At 48.6% G+C, this 6,000-nt stretch overlaps 1 protein-coding gene across 2 annotated transcripts in view; it reads right to left on the bottom strand.

Moving 5' to 3' along the window:
- The window catches only part of Zcwpw1 (zinc finger CW-type and PWWP domain containing 1), a 65,884-nt gene extending 60,422 nt beyond the window's left edge, over positions 1–5,462 (bottom strand). For both annotated transcript variants that reach the window (XM_045144439.1, XM_045144438.1), the window contains exon 1: positions 5,350–5,462. The gene's annotated coding sequence lies outside the window, so the exon portion shown is untranslated. The remainder of the gene's footprint in view (positions 1–5,349) is intronic.
- Between the last annotated feature and the right edge of the window lie 538 nt (positions 5,463–6,000).

Genomic DNA, 6,000 nt, shown 5'->3' on the forward strand with positions numbered 1-6,000 from the left:
GCTAACTCCACAATGCACGACCCATTTACATCAACAAGGAGGGACCATTGGGAGGGGGTAGGTCATGGATGAGCCTAAACAATGGTACCAAACTGCCTGTATTTGCTGAAAAGAAATCTAATAAATTAAATTTAAAAAAAAAAAAAAGCAGGATCCAGGCGGGCGTGGTGGCGCACGCCTTTAATCCCAGTACTCGGGAGGCAGAGGTAGGAGGATCGCTATGATTTCAAGGCCACCCTGAGACTACAGAGTGAATTCCAGGTCAACCTGGGCTAGAGTGAGACCCTACCTCAAAAAAATAAAAAATAAAAAAAGGCAGTATCCTTCAATTTGTTGCCTCTAAGAAACCCACCTTTCTACAAAGGATGGACACTATCTTAGGGTGAAAGGTTGGAAAACAGTGTTTCAAGCAAATGGGCCTAGAAAACAGGCAGAGGTTGCTATCCTAATATCTAACAAGGGAGACTTTAGTCCAACATTAGTTAAGAAAGATAAGGTCACTTTATATTGATTAAAGGCACACTCCAACAGGAGGACAATACAATCCTAAACATATATGCACCTAAAATGGGGGCTCCCAACTTCATCAAACAAACACTATTAGTACTAAGGTCACAGATAACACCAAACATAGTTGTAGTGGGGTGACTTCAACACCCAACTCTCATCAATTGACAGGTCAACCCAGGAAAAAATAAACAGAGAGGCAGCTGGACAAAATGAGGTCATAGAAGAAATGGACCTAACAGATACATATAGGACATTTCATCCAAAGGATGCAGAATAAACTAAGGTGAGAGTGGTGAACATTACTTTTAAATAAAATCTCTAAGGTCATCAACAGAGAAAGCCAGGAAGCCACTTTTGGGGTTTTTCCTTGTGTTCTGTTTTGATTTTTTTGAGGTAGGGTTTCCACTCTAATTTAGGCTGATCTGGAATTCACTATGTAGTCTTAGGGTGGCCTCAAACTCGGAGTGATCCTCCTACCTCTGCCTCCCGAGTGCTGGGATTAAAGGCGTGCGCCACCACACTGGGCTCTGTTGTTGTTTTCCAGCTAGGGTCTCTAGCCCAGGCTGACTCACTGTTGGAGATCACTATGTAGTCCCATGCTGGCCTCGAACTCAGAGTGATCCTCCTACCTCTGCCTCCCAAGAGCCAAGATTAAGGCACACCCCACCCAGCACTTTTGATGTTTCTTTATCTTTTCTTTTTCATAAGGTAGGGTCTCCCTCTAGCCCAGTCTGATCTGGAATTCACTCAGGGTGGCCTTGAATTCGCAGCAATCCTCTGATCTCTGCCTCCAGAGTGATACGTATATGCCTCTGGGGTGATATATCTGTGTGTGTGTGTGTGTGTGTGTGTATTTTAATTTATTTATTTTTTATTTATTTGTTTGGCAGAGAAGTAGGGGGAGAGAGAGAGAGAGAACGGGTGCGCCAGGGCCTCCAGCCACTGCAAACGAACTTCAGACACTTGTGTCCCCTTGTGCATCTGGCTAATATGGGTCTTGGGTAATCGAACCTGAGTCCTTTGGATTTGAGGCAAATGCCTTAACCGCTAAGCCATCCCTCAAGTCTCCACCCACCTTTTTTAATGTATTTGCAAGCAGAGAGAGAAGATGAGCATGCCAGGGCCTCCATGCGATACAAACAACTCCAGATGCATGTGCCAGTTTGTGCATCTGGACATGTGTAGATAATGAGGAATCAAACCCAGGTCGTTAGGCTTTGCAGGCAAGTGCCTTAAGCGGTTCAGCTGAGCCATCTCTCCAGCCATTAATTTTTGTTTAATATTTTCATTTATTATTTCTTGAGTGGGCTGTTTGAGACAGGGTCTCATGTATCCCAGACTGGCCTCCAACTCACTATTTAGCTGATGCCCTTAGTCCCCTGACTCCATTTCCAGAGTGCAGAGATTACAGGCATGCACCACCATATCCAGTTTTATGCAGTGCTGTGGATTAAACCCAGGGCTTTGTGCAGGCTAGATAAGCACTCTTACCAACTGAGCTACATCCCAGTCCTCAGAAAGTCACTTTCTCATAACTCAAGCTGCTGCTCCCTGATTCAGAGGAATTTTCCTTTCACAAAGACATAATAAAATCTAGTTGAGAAACGGGGACGAAACCATAAAATATATTCAAAATGCCAACTTCTTTCTGAACAGACTAAGGGGTTAGACCCAGGAATAATACTGGAGGCTTAAATTTCTCTTCTAAATAGACACATGGGCTGCAGAGAGGGCTTAGCTGTTAAGGTGCTTGCCTGCAAAGCCAAAGGACCTCAGTTCAGTTCCCCAGTACCCAGTAAGCCAGATGTACAAGATGGCACATGCATCTGGAGTTCGTTTGCAGTGCCTGGAAGCCCTGGCACGCCCATTCTCATTCATATTCTCCCTCTCTCTCTCTCTTAATCTCTCTCTGCCTCTTTCAAACAAATAAATTATAATAATAAATGAAGAGACACAGGGTGAAGGGCTGCAGAGAAGGCTCAGTGGCTAAATGGACTTCCTGCACAAAAGAGTACCTGAGACTGCAAGTTCAAAAATCTCCAGATTCTACATAAACAGATGGGTGTGGCCACAAGTACCTGTAACCTGACCTGCAAGGGAGCGAATAGCCTAGAATCACTGGCACCCCTCAAACTCCAGAACTGGTTGAGAGAGAAAAAACTCAGGCTCAAAACAAGACCAGGGGGCTGAAGAGATGGCTTAGTGGTTAAGGCGCTTGCCTTCAAAGCCTAAAGACCCAGACTCGACTTCCTAGTACCCACGTAAAGCCAGATACATAAGATGGCACATGTATCTGAAGGTCATTTGTAGGGGCCAGAGGCCCTGGTGCTCATTCTCTGTATCTATCTGCCTCTCTCTTACTCTCTCTTACATAAATAACAACTTAAAAAAAAAAAAAAAAAAGATCAGACACAGAAGAGCAATGGCTGGAACACACCAGCCACCACAGGCGAGTGTATGAGCAAAGGCAATGCCAGACTTTACTGAAGAAAACAAGAGAGAGTTCCATAAACTAGACCCCATCCACTCAATATAAAAAGGAGGGCTGAGCTGGAGAGATGGCTTAGTGGTTAAATACACTTCCTGAGCAAGAATTGGGGTCTGAGACTGCCAGAGTTCAAGTCTCTAGATCCCATGTAAACAGCTACAAACGAACTTGATGTGTGTACCACCTTGTGCATCAGGCTTTCATGGGTACTGAGGAGTTGAACCTAGGTCCTTTGGCTTTGCAGACAAATGCATTGACCGTGAAGCCATCTATCCAGCCCTTTTTTATTTTTTTAAATATTTTATTTATTTGAGAGGGGGAGGTAGAGAGAGCTAATGCCATTCTGCACAATAGATTTTAATTAATTAACTTATTTATTTATTTTGAGAGAGAATGGGCGCATCAGGGCCTCCAGCCACTGCACGAGTTCCAGGCACATGTGCTTCTGGCTTATGTGGGTTCTGAGAATTGAACCTGAGTCCTTAGGCTTCCCAGGCAAGCACCTTAACTGCTAAGCCATCTCTCCAGCAGCTCGTGCTTCCTATTACTGCTTGCAAATTATATAAACATTTTAAAAATAAGGTAGAAGCCAGGTGTAATCCCATCACTAAGAAGCAGAGGTAGGAAGATAGCCATGAGTTTCAGGCCAGCCTGAGACTATATAGTGAATTCGAGGTCGGCTTGGGTAGAGCAAGGCCCTATCTTGAAAAATCAAAAAATAATCAGGCAGAGAGCAATTGATAAAGACGTCCGAGGGGCTGGAGACCATGGTTGAGTAGTTGCCGGTGCTTGGTTGCAAAGCCGGCCTCCAGAGCTCAATTCCCAAGCCACCTACATAAAACCAAATGTCAGGTCATTTGAAGCAGTGAGACCCTGCTGTGCTCATACGTGCAATACCCAAACGTGCAAATAAGTAAATAGAATTTGTAAGAAATACGTTTGTGGGTTGGAGAGATGGCTTAGTAGTTAAGGTGCTTGCCTGGGAAGCCTAAGGCCCCATATTCAATTCTCCAGATTCCACATAAGTCAGATGCACAAAGGTGAGGCAAGCACAAGGTCGCACTGTCCGCTAGGAGGCGCTAGTGTCTGGAGTTCGATTTCGTGGCTGAGGCCCTGGTGTGCCAATTCTCTGTCTCTCTCTCTAAAAATTAAAAAATAAAATGTTTGTGTGCATGTATTAGTGTTCATACACATGGGGGAGGTGTGCTCATGGGTAAGCCAGAGCGTGACCTTGAAAGTTTTGTATTACTCTCCTTTTTTTTTGTTTGTTTTTTCGAGGTAGGGTACTCTAGCCCAGGCTGACCTGAAATTCACTATGGAGTCTCAGGGTGGCCTGGAACTCACGGCGATCCTCCTACCTCTGCCTCCCGAGTGCTGGGATTAAAGGTGTGCGCCACCACGGCCCGGCTACTCTCCTCTTTATTGGTGGGGCACAAAGCTCCTGGATGATGCTAGCCTAACTTGAGGACTCCCGTCTCCATCTTTTTCCCCATCCCTGGACACCCTGTCCATCCGGGCATTTACCCCGGGGTGCCGGGATCCGAACTCTCAGTCTTTTGCACTTGGCTAGTACTTCTTCATCCAGTCATCTTCCCCATCCCCTAAAATATACTTTAAGACGGAGTCCGATCGCCTTTCGACCTCAGTGTCTAACAGCATGCAGACATAATTTTTCCCCCCCAACGACCAAGATTTCACAGGCCTTTGGGATTTTTGTTTTTTTAAAGCAAGGAGACTGAGTGAGGATTCCGTGTACCCCGGGCGCACGAGGCGAGATGAAACCCTTCCCCGCGGCGGCGGCGGCGGCCGGAGAAGACGGGACAAGCGCGGGCTCCGAGCGCCGACACCCTCCGCCCCGCTCCTCTCCCCGGCCCGCCCGTGTCGCGTGTCATGTCCTCAGCAAACCCCCCTCCACACGCACAAAGACCGGGGCCTCGATCCCGCCTCCTCACAAGGACGTCGAGGTTTCGAACCCAGCGACAGACATTCCGCCCGCCCTGAAGAAAGACCCACCCTCCGGGGATTTTGGGGGGGTCCTCCGTTCGTCCCCTCCTTCCTCCCCCGCCTCAGTCCCCACGCACGACTTCCCGCCCATGCGGGGTAGCGGCTTTCTGTCCGCCGTCCCCGCGACCCCTTTCCCTCAGCTTCCGGCCCCCGTCGGGTCCTCGCTTCCACCACGACTCTGGGTGACTTCAGCCGGGGGCGGCGTGGACACCGCGCTCTGACGGGGAGGACGACGAGGAGGGCCGGCGGCGGGGCTCGCTCTGAAGGGGACGCCGGCCCCTCAGCAGACGGGCCGCAGACTTTAACCGCGCCCATCCATCCGCATCGTGCCACCCAGACTCAGCTACCTTCTGAGCGCGGCGAGGACCCGGACCCCAGGCGCAGAGGACGAGGCCGTCGCGGACTCGCCGCGAAGCCCGCTCCACAGCCACCTACTTTTCCCGCCACCCTTAGGAGGCACGAGGACCGCAGGAGAAGCCCGCCCCCTAGCGGCCACAGCTCAGGGCGGCGGCTGCTGCGCGTGCGCAGGCGCAGCTGCGATCCGGTCGGCCCATGTCCTAACTCCAGCAGATAAAACTACAAATCCCATGATCCTCCGTTGCGGTCATTTTTTTTTTTTTTTTGGGCGGCAGAAGTTTCTGACTGCACCTGAAGTGAAGTCCTCTTTGCCCAAAACGGTCTTCTTCTTCCTTTCATGCCACGACTCCTCTTTCTAACCTCATCCGCTCATTTTAATATATGTTTTACATAATTTTATTTATTTGAGAGAAGGCAAAGCATGGTGGCGCAGGCCTTTAAGTCCAACAATGTAAGTTCGAGGCCACCCTGAGACTACACAGTCAAGTCCAGGTCAACCTGGCTAGAGTGAGATGTACCCTGGGGGAAAGAACCCTCCCCCCCAAAAGCAGGTATTTACAAAAGCCATAGATTGTTACTACAAAAATTTCAGTGTCAGGGATAGGATACCTTCCAATGAGTTGTTGGCCAGGGAGGTCCCT

Source organism: Jaculus jaculus, chromosome 2, assembly GCF_020740685.1.
Source record: "Jaculus jaculus isolate mJacJac1 chromosome 2, mJacJac1.mat.Y.cur, whole genome shotgun sequence".
Lineage (NCBI taxonomy): Eukaryota > Metazoa > Chordata > Mammalia > Rodentia > Dipodidae > Jaculus > Jaculus jaculus.